Here is a 15694-nt window from a genome sequence, read left to right as displayed (position 1 = left end):
GATTCTTTATATCACATGATGATGAAATGCATAATGTATTTGGCGTTGTATTTAAAGTTGAAGAAATGTTTATGGTTGAGTAATTATATTGATTTTAGTTAAATCATAGTAATAAGTCAATAATTATCTAAGATACGGTAAGTTAAAGGTAAGATGATTTAGTAGTATGGATTGGTTAAATATTATTCGAGATATCAAGTTAAATTGTAAAGTTTATTGCTTGTAACTTACTAAGCTAAATTAGCTTACAATGTGTTGGATAATTGTTTTGATGTATAGATTTTGGTGATCGCTACGTGTTCATGGATCGTTTGTGAAGCTTGTCACACTATCGTCTATATTTTGGTACTTTACTAAGTTGTTTTCGAATAAATGGCATGTATAGCGTAGTGGAAATGTTGATTTTGGAACCAATGTATATAGGTGTAATTAATAGCCATGCGAAAATGGCTTATCTCTTTTGGTTTGAATTCGGTATTAATGCATATGTTTTAATGGTCTAAAATGTAGTATATGTTCATGTTATTTTGATGCTTAAATGCTGCCCAATTCGTTGTATTTATGCTGCCTAAATTGTTATATATATGCTGTCCAATTTTGATGTAAAAATGTTGCTCAAATTGTTATATATATGCTGCCTAAATTGTTGTATATATGTTGTCCAAGTTTGATGTAAAAATGTTGCTCAATTTGGTATATATATGCTGCCTAAATTGTTGTATATATGCTGTCCAATTTTGATGTAAAAATGTTGCTCAATTTGTTATATATATGCTGCCTAAATTGTTGTATATATGCTGTCAAATTTTGAAGTAAAAATGTTGCTCAATTTGGTATATATATGTTGTTTTTGGTGTAAAAATGCTGCACAATTTGTTGTATATATGCTGCACAAATTGTTGTATATATGCTGTCCAAATTTTGGTGTGAAAATGCTGTCTAGTTTGGTATAGAAATGCTGTCCAAATTGATGTATAAGGGCTGTCCAAACAGGGTAGATTACCTATGTTGTAATATGTAGTATAGTTAGTAAATTGAAATGAAATATGTGTACAAATAAATGTTTGGACATATGCTTGATTTATGATGTATAATCATGTATGTTTGGAAATGTTTTAAGAATTTGAATGATATTAAATTTTGATTAGGTAAATGATAATGATATGGTTGAATTTTTGAAACATGGTTAGTTTATGAAATTTGATTAATGATGCATGTTGATTTTAATTGGTTATGTGATTAAACATATATATATATATATATATATATATATATATGGAATGAAATTTCGTGGTTGAGTTGGTATAATCTAAAAAAAAATTTGAGTTGGGTTTTTGATCGGTAATGCCTCGTTACTCTAATCTGGCAACGGACACGGGTCGGGTTGTTACATGCTAAACTTCCAGAATTGTTTCAAATTAGTCCCTGGCTATTTTTAAACTACTTTTAGGGTCCCGTGGACTCATAATAAGGGTTGTAAGAGTAACTTTTACTCTAAATTGGAATGATTTAGCAAAACTATATTAGGTGCATTCTACTAACATTATCGAAGATAAATTAAAAAGATAATCGTAGACGAAGTATAGACCAATACTGTGATGCTAAAAATTGGAATAGCCTTGTATGTATTGAAATTCTGACATTCTAGAAGGGTTAAATAGTGATAAGAGTGTAGACAGTGGAATACTAAGTTTAACAATGTATAAACAGTGATAAGAGTGTAGACAGTGGAAGACCAAGTTTAGCATTACATAGCATGAATCATTATTCAATTGTATAATATTCTATTATGATATGATTTGATTAATTATGACCTGACCCTGTATATTATATTGTTAATGGCTAGTATATATATTTGTAATTATGATTGATTAATTGTATGAAGTGTTAGTAATACCCGTGACCCTAATCTGACGATGGAGGGGGGTTAGGGGTGTTACAAATCCAATATTAGATGAGTCCTCATAATGAATTTGACAAATACCAGATACCAATCAGATCAATTATTGAAACAGCCCAACTCTCACCTTATTTTGACGGAGGTAACATTTTAAGTCAGCTTAGGAAGTTTTAGACAATCGTAACACATATCATAAGAACGCCAAGTTTGGTAAATAAGTTAAACTTTCGATAACCTTTTCTATACAATATGAAACATTCAGATTTGGCGAATAACAAATTATTCAAATTACCTCTTTAAATAGCATAAACAAATTCAAATATAACAAACCTTAAACTACTCATGATTTCAATTACACCAAATTACCTGTACTGACAGACTACTATGGCGAATTCAACATACAGATAATGCCACTGGGAACTCTTTTAGGAGTATCTTTTAAGTCAAATTGAAATTCTACCATAAGACTAACCAAACATAGATACCATTATACTTATTAGAAATTTATCATAGCATCAACTAGCGGGGAAGTCTCAAAGCTTACCCAGATCACGACATAGAAGTATTTGACCAAACTTCGCGTCAAGGACGTTACAGAATACGTCACACAAATATTATAGAATACGCCACATGGGCTTCATCGAACATGCCATTATAGAATACACCACATGGGCCTCACCAAATACGCCATTTTAGAATATGCCACACGTGATTCACCGAATACGCCATAAAGGCCTTACAGAACACGCCACGAAGGCATCACAGAGAGTTACATGTCTACTGTCCTGTTAGACTATTTGAGAGGATGCCATGGGGTTTCTCCCACATGGTCTTATACATAACTTCATGTCATGATCTACCAGTCCAGTTCATATCTCATTAGAGGCATCACCATGAGTATTTTCATTGTCCTACAATGTTAGAAACACAAAAATATATAGACTTTTTCAGCATCTTTTGAGCTTTAATTCATGCAGTTTCGTAGTAAAATTTGTCAAAATTCATACTTTAATTATAAAATAATTAATTTGCACTTAAAGTATTAACATGTTAAATTTTAATTATTTTTATAATAATTTTTCACAAATTTGGTTTATTTTCAATAGTTTTGTAAAAAGTGAAAATTGGTTCGATAGACACCTTGAAAGACTTGAACCATTGGGGAATTTTTGCATCAAGTGAACCAAGGGCAAGATTAAATATTTTTCCAGCCAAGGTCGGTCCAAATGAAGATCATTTTATATACTTTATATTTAATTTTTATCCAAGTTATATTGGGTTAAAAATTAATATAAAGCCTAAAGGAGAAAATGGCCTAGTGTGTTAAGCACTGAAGACTGATCCAATAAGAAAATTTACAGCCCAAAATCGACCCAAGAAGCTGATCCAATTAGTTTTGTAATACCCAAATTTTGCCCGGCCCAAACCCAATAAATACAAAACCAAATAAAATAAATTCTAAATAATAAAAACAGTTTAATTTCTTTACAAATTCAGCCCAAAAATAAAACTATTTTAGCCCAGCTAAATTACCCAATACCATACCCAAATATTAGCCCAAACCCGAGCCCAAAATGCTCTAACCCAGTTCATAGGGCCCGATTCAAAATGAAACCCTAGCCTTCAAACAATTTTCAGCTCCAGCCGCCGCACGAGGAAACTGGTTCATCCGCACGAGTGCCAGCAGTCTTCGACACCAGAAAAAGAGAAACAGAAACAAACAGTACCCACGAAAAAAAACGAAAACCGATAACAAACAAAAAGAGCAACAGAAAAAGAAAATAGAAAAAATAGTAAAGAAAAAGATATGTATTTTGATTCTTTTTTTGTATTTATTTTTTCCTTTTTATTCGATTCGGCTATATAAAGCCAGTTCCAACGTTGTAAAAGGACGATATTCTGGCTATTTAAAGCCATTTTCATTATCTGTAAAAGGGTGTCCGGTTTTTTTTTAAAAAATCAATAAAAAGGAAAAAACGATAAACAAAAGAAGGCGATTCTCCATTTTTTCTTTTCTATGTTACTTTGAGATTTGTTTTCTTTAGTAGCAAAATAGAAGAGAAATACGAGAAGGGCTATATAAAGCCATTTTCATGATCAGAATGAGGAATGAAGCGATTAGAGCAACTCGAATCTTCAGGCATGTGGTAATCTTGTTATACCTGAATCAACAAGAAAGGGTAGGCGACATCTTGGGGCATCGACAAAGCACTGTAGATCTCCTAAACACATGTCAAACTCAAAATGGTCTTCAAAAAGTTTTTACAGAGAAGTTCAAGCTACGATATCTGGGGCACCCAATTCTCCTATTATTTATATTGAATCTGTTGTTCTTGGAATACTTTTTTTCTTTTCCAAGATATACATTCCCAATAAATTTCTTTATTATTCTTCTTTACTATTTGTGATAATTTACGACACCCTAGGAATGGTGTAAGGAACTAGAACGATTTAGATCATGTATCCTTGAATGGTGATAGGAAATGATTGATTAAAAGCCACATATTTCTACCCTTGGATTACAGTGGGAGAATGGTGGTACAAATTTTGCGTCCCAGTGGATTAAACTTTAAGGTTTACAGTGGGGGGCAACCTGCCTAAAGGTTTTTCAGAAAAGCCAGTCAAGCGAGAAGGCGTTGTAGCACGCCAGTGTTAAAGCCTTAATAAGCTTTGAGTAATGATAACCTAAGTCATGGAAATGGATCATTCTCAATAAAATTCTGCATTCATGCAAACACCATTCACACATGCCTAGTTAGGAGCATTTGATTCATTCTGATCATGAGATCCTAATCACTAGGCATAATTAATTTCATAAACGAATTATACAGGTCATGTTCCCCAGAGAACAGATCGGTGAAATCACAAGTCCTATATCCCTGGCCAGCAGTGGAATAGGTTGGGAAACTACAGATCTTATCTCTCTAAGCAATAGTGGAGCAGATTGAAGACGGTGAATCCTATCTTCCTCCGGAGTAGGGAAATAGATTTAAGCCACAAGTCTTATTTCCTTGAGCAGCAGTGGGATAGGTTGGAAACTACATATCTTATCTCCTTAAGCAATAGTGGAGCAGATCGAAGACGGTGAATCTTATCTTCCCCAGGAGTAGGGAAACAGATTTAAGCCACAAGTCCTATTTCCCTGAACAGTAGTGGAATAGGTTGCAAACTACAGATCTTATCTCCCTAAGCAATAGTGGAGCAGATCGAAGACGGCAAATCTTATCTTCCCCAGGAGTAGGGAAACAGATTTAAGCCACAAGTCTTATTTCCCTGAGTAGCAGTAGAATAGGTTGGAAACTACAAATCTTATCTCCCTAAGCAGTAGTGGAGTAGATTGAAGAAGGCGAATTTTATGTTCCCCCAGGAGTAGGGAAACAAATTTAAGCCACTAGTCCTATCTCCCAGGTCAGCAGTGGGATAGGTTGAAGATTACAGATCTTATCTCCCTAAGCAGTAGTGGAGTAGACCGAAAATGAAAGATTTTACCTCCCTGTGGTTACAGTGGAGTACATTGAAGCCAGTAATTCTACTTCCCTGGGCAACAGTGGAATAGATTGAAGATTTCAGATCTTATCTCCCTAAGCATTAGTGGAGCAGATCGAATATGGCGGATTTTACCTCCCTGTGATTACAGTGGAGTACATTGAAGCCAATAATTCTATCTCCCTGGGCAGCAGTGGAATAGATTGAAGATTACAGATCTTATCTCCATAAGCAGTAGTGGAGTAGATCGACGATGGCAGATTTTACCTCCCTATGGTTACAGTGGAATACATTGAAGCCAGTAATTCTACTTCCCTGGGCAACAGTGGAATAGATTGAAGATTTCAGATCTTATCTCCCTAAGCATTAGTGGAGCAGATAGAATATGGCGAATTTTACCTCACTGTGATTACAATGGAGTACATTGAAGCCAGTAATTCTATCTCCCTAGGCAGCAGTGGAATAGATTGAAGATTTAAGATCTCATCTCCCTAAGTAGTAGTGGAGTAGATCGAAGATGGCGGATTTTACCTCCCTGTGGTTACAGTGGAGTACATTGAAGCCAGTAATTCTACTTCCCTGTGCAACAGTGGAATAGATTGAAGATTACAGATCTTATCTCCCTAAGTAGTAGTGGAGTAGATTGAAGATGTCGGATTTTACCTCCCTGTGGTTATAGTGGAGTACATTGAAGCCAGTAATTCTATCTCCCTGGTCAGTAGTGGAATAGATTGAAGATTACAGATCTTATCTCCCTAAGCAGTAGTGGAGTAGATCGAAGGTGACGGATTTTACCTCCCTGAGGTTACAGTGGAGTATATTGAAGCCACTAATCTTATCCCCCTAAAATTGTAGTGGGGCAGACTGAGAATAGCAAATCTTACTTCCCTGGCGGTGTAGTGGAATAGATTGAAGCTACAACAACGAATCTTACTTCCTCGACATCACAATTAAGTAGGTTTAGGTTACGAGTTACAAATCCTATCTCCCCGATGTCACGGTGGAGCGGATCGAGGCACCAATTCATATACCTCTGAAGATACAGTAGGATGGAATGAGGCAACTCGAAGAAGAAGAGCACCAAGGTCCAACGACCGGGCAAAATTGGCCATTTTTAAAGTCTTTGCTTCATTCTCATTACACGACAATGAGCAAAGAGGAGTAGTTGTAATACCCAAATTTTGCCTGGCCCAAACCCAATAAATACAAAACCAAATAAAATAAATTCTAAATAATAAAAATAGTTTAATTTCTTTACAAATTCAGCCCAAAAATAAAACTATTTTAGCCAGCTAAATTACCCAACACCATACCCAAATATTAGCCCAAACCCGAGCCCAAAATGCTCTAACCCAGTTCATAGGGCCCGATTCAAAATTAAACCCTAGCCTTCAAACAATTTTCAGCTCCAGTCGCCGCACGAGGAAACTGGTTCGTCCGCGCGAGTGCCAGTAGTCTTCGATGCCAGATCCACGCGCTCCATCTCCAGGCTAGATGGGCACCTGCAACAAACAAACGCAAGAGAAACAGAAACAAACAGTACCCACGGAAAAAAACGAAAACCGATAACAAACAAAAAGAGCAACAGAAAAAAATAGAAAAAATAGTAGAGAAAAAGATATGTATTTTGATTAATTTTTTGTATTTATTTTTTCTTTTCTATTTGATTCTGCTATATAAAGCCAGTTCCAACGTTGTAAAAGGACAATATTCTGGTTTTATAAAGCCATTTTCATTATCTGTAAAAGGGGGTCTGGTTTTTTTTTTTTAAAAATCAATAAAAAGGAAAAAACGATGAACAAAAGAAGGTGATTCTCCATTTTTTCTTTTCTCTGTTACTTTGAGATTTGTTTTCTTTACTAGAAAAATAAATGAGAAATACGAGAGAGGCTTACCTGTGTTTCGAAACTGACGAGTCTTTGAGTCCTAGTCGGCTTCATTGTGATCGGAGATCGAAAGGGACGGAGTTTTCATTGCGGCACGATTTTGATTGAAAGGGGGCTAGGGTTTTTACTTTGTTTCTTTTCGTTTTTAAAGTTTTGTTTATTTTGTTTTTTTTTCTTCTGTCTTTTAATTTTAAAAAGCGTCAAAACGGTGTCGTATTGTTCAAACCCGAAGACCCGATCTGAATGGTGACCCGATCCGGGTAGGATCCGCGCATTTTGGGGTCGAATGGTCTATTTTTCAACATGTCCCTCTTCGTTTTGATTAGTTTCAATTTGATCTCCTTTGTTTTTTAAATTTATACCGCAAATTTAATTTAATTTTCATTTGAATCCAGATTTAAACGATGTCGTTTCTGTGATTGATTGTGTTTTAAAATGCTTGCGTTTAATTGCTAAATTAGTCCTTCAATTTTGAAATAGATTTCAATTTAATACAAATCTAATTTTCTTTTTCAAATTTAACAAATTTTTTTTAAACTATAATTAATCCTACTTTCATATATTATAGTATTTAATATTCTTTATAATATTTAATTTTAATAGTGTTTTAATTATTATTATTATATTTTAAAATGTAAATAAATTATTATTTTAGTTTGTATTTTGTATTTTAAATTCATTAGACACTAATATTTTGAGTCTATTGTGTATTTATTTTTATTTTTGTTTTCTATATTGTTATTTTAATTTTGTTTAAGATTGGATTTAAAATTAGTTGATCATGGTTCTTGATTTTAAAAATGTTTATGTATTTAATTTTTCTTTCAAATTCCTTTTAAATAAATCAATTTTATTAATTCATTATTTTTAATATTATTTTAATATTGACTTAATATTATTTTTAAATTAATTATTAGTATAATTTCTTTGGTATGATACACTATTCTTCTAAATTATTATCCATATGATTTAAATTTATCAACATTATTTCAAATTCTTGTTACATATACTTTTATTTTTAATTTGATACATTATTACTTATGACATTATTCTTAATATATTTAAAAAAACCTTTTTAACATGTCACTTTATATTTCGCAATAATGTATTCTAGAATTCAATATTTTTGTTTTCACAATAATATTATATGATTATTATATGTATAATTTATATGGAATTATTTTTAGTGTATAAATGTGTATGTAAAATATATTATAATTCGTAACTTATAAAATTTTATATTCTATGTTTAAAACATTATTATTATTCATTTCAATTATTTTAATTAGTCTACTTGTGATTAAATTATTTTTAGATTTTCATATTAATTGTTATCTTTTTTATTTGTAATCAAAATGTCTTTTGGAGATTGATCATTAGTTTATTTGATTATTAATGTTGGTGTATTATATGTTTAGTTGCCCCATATTGTAAATTCAGTTTGCTATTCATTATCTACTTTTGCTATTTCAATTTTATTGTTTGTAAGAATTGCATTTTATTAAAGCATTATAATTGTTTTATTTCAAAATTCTTAAAAAAGTGTGGTGTTCATAAGTTCTCGAGAGAATTGAGCCCTAACTTCTGGGCTTCAATTCTTCTAGATGAATTTAGATCATCAAGTGTTCATTTTGTTAAAACCATACGATTGTAAAAAAAAGAATATATATATATATATATATATATAAAATTCTTAAGATTACAAAATGTTGGATCCTAACTTACTAGATACAACATTTTGTTGTCTCGATTTTAAAATAAAGGCAATGTTTGATGTTTAAGAACTTTGAGAAATCGAAACCTAACTTACTGGATTCTGATTTCTCGTTTGACTTAAATAACCAAATAACCTTATCAAAATGCATGAATTTTAAAATTTTAAAATTAAAAAGACACTTAATTTTGACGATTGAATTGTTGCACCCTAACTCACTGAGTGTGGCAATTTATTTCTTCGAAATAAGTGCGTCTTATTATTCAATTTGGTTTATTCAAATTTAAACTTCAAAGGATTGTATTTTAAAATCTTTTCAAAATTTCGACATTAAGACATTAAACAATCAATTTGGTACCAATTTTGGGCGTTACGAGGGTGCTAACCCTTCCTCGTACGTAACCGACTTCCGAACTTATTTTCTCAAAATTTCACAGACCAAAATCATTTTTAATGGTGAACCGGTCACACCTTAATAAAAGATCGGTGGCGACTCCCATTTTATTTTCGAAGTCGATCCCCGTTTTTCAAATTTAAAAATAGTTTCGACAAGTTTATTTAGCTGATTAAATTAACTACAAAATAACCCTCAAGTTTCTTTAAAATCCTATTCAAACTCCTCCACTTTTTGTGCCTTTGAAGATTTGCCCCAAGCTAAATTTAGCAAAGTTTGAAACATTCAAACTTTGCTCCATATGTGGCTAGCTAAGGGAAGTGTGTGGCTGCTAATTATTTTCTATTTTTAGTAGCCACTCCCACCTATAAATACCCCCTTCAGCTATTAACTCAACACACCTTCTTTCCTACACATCTCTCTCTTTCACTCACTTTCTCTATTTTGTTTTTCCCTTTTTCTTGTCCATTTCCCTTGTATATTTCCCTCTTGAAAAAGAGCCATGTTCCAACTTGGGTAGCAGCATTCAAGTGCTTATAGAAGCCTCAGTTCAACAGAATGAGCAGAGAAGGAGGAGCGGAGCAAAGTAGTCAGGCTTCGGAGAAACACGGGTTTTGCTTCTAGTTTCCTATCCTTTAACTTTTCTTGTTGTTGTTATGAACATGTCTATAAATATTTTTTATGTTTTTATGTAATTTTTTTGCTTAAGTAAAATCATGATTATATTATACTTGCATTAAAATTGTAAGGTAACTAATGAATTAATTATTAATAGTATTGAAATTGTAATTAATTGAGACAATACTTAAGCAAAGCATATTTAATCTTCTAAGGTAGTTGAGGTTAAATTAGCGACGGTATTAAATGGTACATTAGTCTTGCATAACTTGTAAGATTATTGTGATTAAACTGTTTCAATGTAGGTATACATTGTTACTTCACTTAATCTTTTACTTGCTTATTAAAATTGATTAATTGTTTGAATTGACATAGTAATATGTTCAAGAGATTAATTAATTTTGTAAGTCTCATATGCTATAGTTAACAAATTACCAAGTTACCGTGAATTTATTCGTAACAACATGAACATTGTTTTAGTAATATTAAGTTAAGAAGTGTAATTTGTCTAACACAATTATGTCATATTGATTAAACTTGTTTTTCAGAAATAGTGCATTGAAATTTTTACCTTTTAATTTTTCTTAGTTAATTTAATTAGTTAAAATCTAGTTTTATTAAACCTTTTTTCAAAACAAAAGATTTTCCTTCACCAAAGTGTTTTTAATTGCATTTAATAAATATTTTTCTTTCACAGTCCCTCTGGGTAGAATAACTCGACATTTACTTGTCATTTTTTTACTTGTTGCGATTGTGTACACTTGCACATTTCCGTCGTTCCAAGTGCCATGGGTCTTAGCCATATGGCCTTATACATTTTATTCTCATCTTGTGTTCTGGCAGTCCAATTTACATCTCATCGGAGGCTACACCATGAGTATTCTTATTGTCACCGTGATTTGCCTATCTAATTAGCAATATACTTGCTTTATCAGAGGCATCACAAATGGATGTTTTCTCAAAAGCCACTTTCCTAGATTTGCTCACATACCTGACTGATTCATACTCTTTCATATCATATTTCACATGCATACTTACCCCACATCCTCTTATTCCTACAATAACTATTTTACCTCATTTATGAACATGTATCACGTTATGATACTTCATACACACTTAAAATTTATCCAAGATAACACCAGTATACGAATTCTAATTATAAATTAATATAAATGAGTCAAATTAAGGACTCACCTGAAACTTATTTATACTGTAGCTTGGAGTTCTAAATCTGATTGTCTTTCTCAAACCAACAGTAGTAACTGCTTAAGAGAACATGGGACTTCCATCAAAATCTCATTTACAGATAGTTTACTAACATCTTGATTATAGATGACCCCCATGCAAGGGCTCTTATCCACACCCTACTATTCCTATGCTTCCAACACTCTTACTTTTTCAAAATCATAACCTGTAGAGTTATCAGACTTACAAGGAGCTTGAAGCATCTACAGATTACCCCAAAGTCTTTAGCTTCAATTTAAAGAAGAAGGAAAGAATATTTGAGTTTAATAATAATCTAAAATTTGAATCCAAAGGAAGGAAATATCCCTTCAAATATGCCCTTCTTACCATATATACCAATTTCCTCTTAGTGGAACTTGACAAGAGTCAACTATATATAGAAATTTTCTTTTAAATATCCTACAAGAACAAGGAGAAATATAAAAGAGAATCTTGTACAAATGTTATTTGACAGTCACTTCAGTTGGCTCATGACCAGATTAATTTACAAAACCCAATTGGCATAGTGTTCAAGCAGACTAGGAGCACCATACCTTTGGTGATACGTCTCTCAAGGCTTACTCTTCGTTTCTCATACTCTTCCTTTGACTACAGAATACCCCGAGACGAAATCTTTATATACTCCTAGAGGAAAATATTTTATGTGCCAAATTTTAGTTCGCCAAAAGTCTCTAGATTGGCGCCAAAATAGGTAACATTCATATCTACACGCCTTCTTCTTGAATTTGCCAAATTTAGGCTGTTACAAGTACCACAATAGAAGTTTGTGGTGGCAAAATAGAAGACTCAAAGTATGCTTTGGGGTGGATTTTGTAATTTTTATTTTATTTTTTTCTAGGACGGAATTATAGAAACTTTGGTTGGTTTGAGTCATTTAAATTTTTATGCTTTTATTTATGTGATAAGCATGATAATATTTATTTGACTATGAATACATGTTTACTTGTCATGCATATATTGATCATTCATGATTGAAACTAGACATTAAAAACCTGGCATGTTTTTAGAATATTGAGTGGGAAGAGGTTTCTAAATAAGACCTACGGCCTTCATCAATAGTCTTTTGTGATGACATGACAATTTAACTACCTCATGGTAGGATTACCATGTGGACCTCACTGAGGAGATTTCCTAAAAGTAAGTATAACTGTCTTGTAATCACATGATAATTGTACCGGCCGTGTAGTAGGTATTAACATGTGATATAACAAAGAGTTCTTTCTTCAAAGAGGACAAGTAGTCACTACATGTTACTCACTGGGATTATCTCAAGATGACTCATTTGTGGTACATGATGTAATAGGTGTAGAATTGATGGTTATTCACTTAAGATCTTCTAGTTAAGTAACTCCCTATAGAGCTCTACTTAAGTTACAATGCTAGTCAAATGTCATGCGAGTAATAGTACGTGTGAATGCCTAAGGAATTATGTTCATGTATAAATTTGATGAAAATTCATGTTCTTACTAGTTGATCATGATCACACCATGATGACTTGATTCAATAGGTGTAGGAATTATCGTTGTAATGACTTACAAGTATTTTCAAGGTTTAATGTAAGACGTATGCATCATCTTAATGCATATTGTAATGTTGCAAAACATTTTCAAATATTTTCTTAATACAAAGATATTAATGAATGAATGCTTTATTTTCAATTCGAAAATTGCACCTATGCCATTATTAGATATACTCACTAAGAACAAACAAAACATAAATAGTTATAAGTAATGAAAAAGGAACCTGATGATTGTTCTAAGATGTGGGAAACTTAAAACAGTTCATGATAATAAGTGCCCTCTGGCCACTCAAGCTGAGACTAGAAAATGCTAGGAGGAGTCTGATGAGATAACTCATTGCTATATGCTGGAAAGCGTGATCAGCACCCTTTATAAGCAACTAGAGAGCTGTAAGGCTACCAAAGAAATTCTAGACAAACTAGAAGACATGTTTAGAGGCCAAGCTATCTAGGCTCAACAGTTGACTATTACTAGTTTGATGAATGCCCAACAAAATTCAGCACTCTAGTCAAAGACTATATGTTTACTCTTATAGGATACTTGGTCGAGACCACAAATAATAAAGCCAATTTGGACCAATACATTTAAATTGAGATGGTGTTCAAGAGCTTGTCCAAATATTTTTTCAGCTTTCGGGCCGCATATAACCTTGGGAAAAAGACCCTAACGCTTACACAACTCATGAAGGAGTTACAATCTTATGAGTTGATGTTGAATGGCAGTAGTCGGTCCAAAGAGCATAAGTAAACATAATTGCTGCTTTTATCTCAAAAGGGAAGGGAAAACATGCTAAGAAGACAATGTGAAGGTCTTTAAGGCACCACAAGTGGAAAGGAAGAAAACCAAAAAGTCTAAAGACTTATCTAAGTCTAAATGCTCTTTTGCAGTAAGAAAGCACACCTCAAGGCAAATTTTATAGAGTGGAAGGAATACTTGGCCACCAAATGAAAAGGTGTGGAACTCTTTATGATAGACAATAGACCACTGGGTCATTGATTTGAGAGTCACTAATCACATATATGTTTCTCAACAAGGATTAGAGGAAAAAAATCTCAGTGATAAAAGTCTATCATTTCGAACCAGAATGAGACAACTGTGGCAGCTGAAGTAGTGAGAGATGTACATCTTTATTTTGATAATTCTAGGAAGATTATTTTGAAAGACGTTTTCTATGTATCAAGTTTCAAAAGAAACTTGATTTATGTTCCATGTTTATATAAATATGGCTTGACCATGAATTTTAATAATATTATTGCAATATTTAGAAATCACAAACTTATTTTTAATGGATGGATGTCAAATAATCTCTATTTTTTCAAACCAAAGATGTACACACTACTTAAGACTAAAATTTTAGGAAAAAACTTCAAAAATTTCTTACTCTAATGAGATGTAATTTTGGCATTTGAGACTTGGTCATATTGACATAGAAAGAATCATTAGGCTTGTGAAAGATGACACTTTAAGTTCACTTAAAGAACATTATCTCCCACTATGTGAATCTTACTTGAAAGGTAAGATGACCAAGCGATCTTTAATGCAAAAGGAAAAAGGGCTTTGAAACCCTTAGAGCTTGTGCACACTGACGTATGTGACCCTATGAGCATCAGCGTGAGAGGTGGTTAATAGTATTATATAACCTTTATTGATGATTATTCTAGATATAAGTATGTGCACCTAGTGCACTGTAAAAGTAAAACCTTTGAAAAGTTTAAAGAGTTTCGTACAGAAGTGGAGAAACAACTAGGTTTACCCATAGATGCACTTCGGTATGATCGAGGTGGGGAATATTTATTAGATGAGTTCTTAAAGTACCTCATAGAGAATGAGATTCTATCCTAGTTAACCGCGTCAGACACACCACAATAGAATGGCATAGCAAATAGAAAGAATCAAACTTTGTTAGACATAGTTCATTCGATGTTAAGTTATTCAAAGTTGCCAATCTCTTTTTGGGGATATGCAGTACAAGCGACTTGCTACATTCTGAATGATGTGCCAACTAAGGCAGTATTGAAAACTTCATATGAATTATGGCATGGCAAGAAGCTGAATCTAAACCATTTAAGGATTTGGGGATGCCCGAACCATGTATTGGATAAAGATGTGAGAAAGTTATATTTACAGACAAAATTATACATGTTTGTAAGATATCCAAAGGGAACAAATGGTGGTTTGTTTTATAACCCAAAATAGTAAACAATGATAGTGTCAACTCATGCTACTTTCCTTAAAAGAAGTTACATGAATGACTTCAAACCTCGAAGTAAAGAAGTACTCAAGGAACTTCCTAGAAATACACATAACCATACAAAAACAGTTTTAAAACCAACTCCTAATAGTAGACCTGCAAACAATTAGTAGCATAGGGTGATTCGTTGTAGTGGGAAGGTCTCTTGTAGGGCTAAATTCTTTCATTCTGGCGGAAGTGTTTTAAACATTGAGTCCGTTAAACTTGAAGATGATGACCCACCCACATATGAAAAAATGATGTAGCGTGTTGATTCCAAGCTTTGAGAAATAACTATGAAAGCTGAGAAGGATTCTATGGATTCCAACTCAATGTGAGAACTTGTAGACTTATCGGAAGGGATAACACCCATAGGATGTAAGAGGATCAACAAGCGGAAAAGAAATACTGATGGAAAAGTGGAAACTTATAAGGCCATACTTGTAGCAAAAGGTTATACTTAGAAAGAATGTATTGATTACAAAGAAACCTTATCTCTTGTTGTTATGCTTAAGTCAACCCACATATTGTTATCCATTAGAGTGACTCTCAATTACGAGATTTGGCAAATGGATGTCAAGACAGCACTTTTCAATGCCTATCTTGAAAAAAATATCTATATGATGCAACCCATCGTAAGTATAGCTAAAGGAAATTAACATAAAGTTTGCAAATTACTTAAATCCATATATGGAATTAAA

Source organism: Gossypium raimondii, chromosome 6 (assembly GCF_025698545.1).
Source record: "Gossypium raimondii isolate GPD5lz chromosome 6, ASM2569854v1, whole genome shotgun sequence".
NCBI classification, from domain to species: domain Eukaryota; kingdom Viridiplantae; phylum Streptophyta; class Magnoliopsida; order Malvales; family Malvaceae; genus Gossypium; species Gossypium raimondii.
This window is presented reverse-complemented; position numbering follows the sequence as displayed.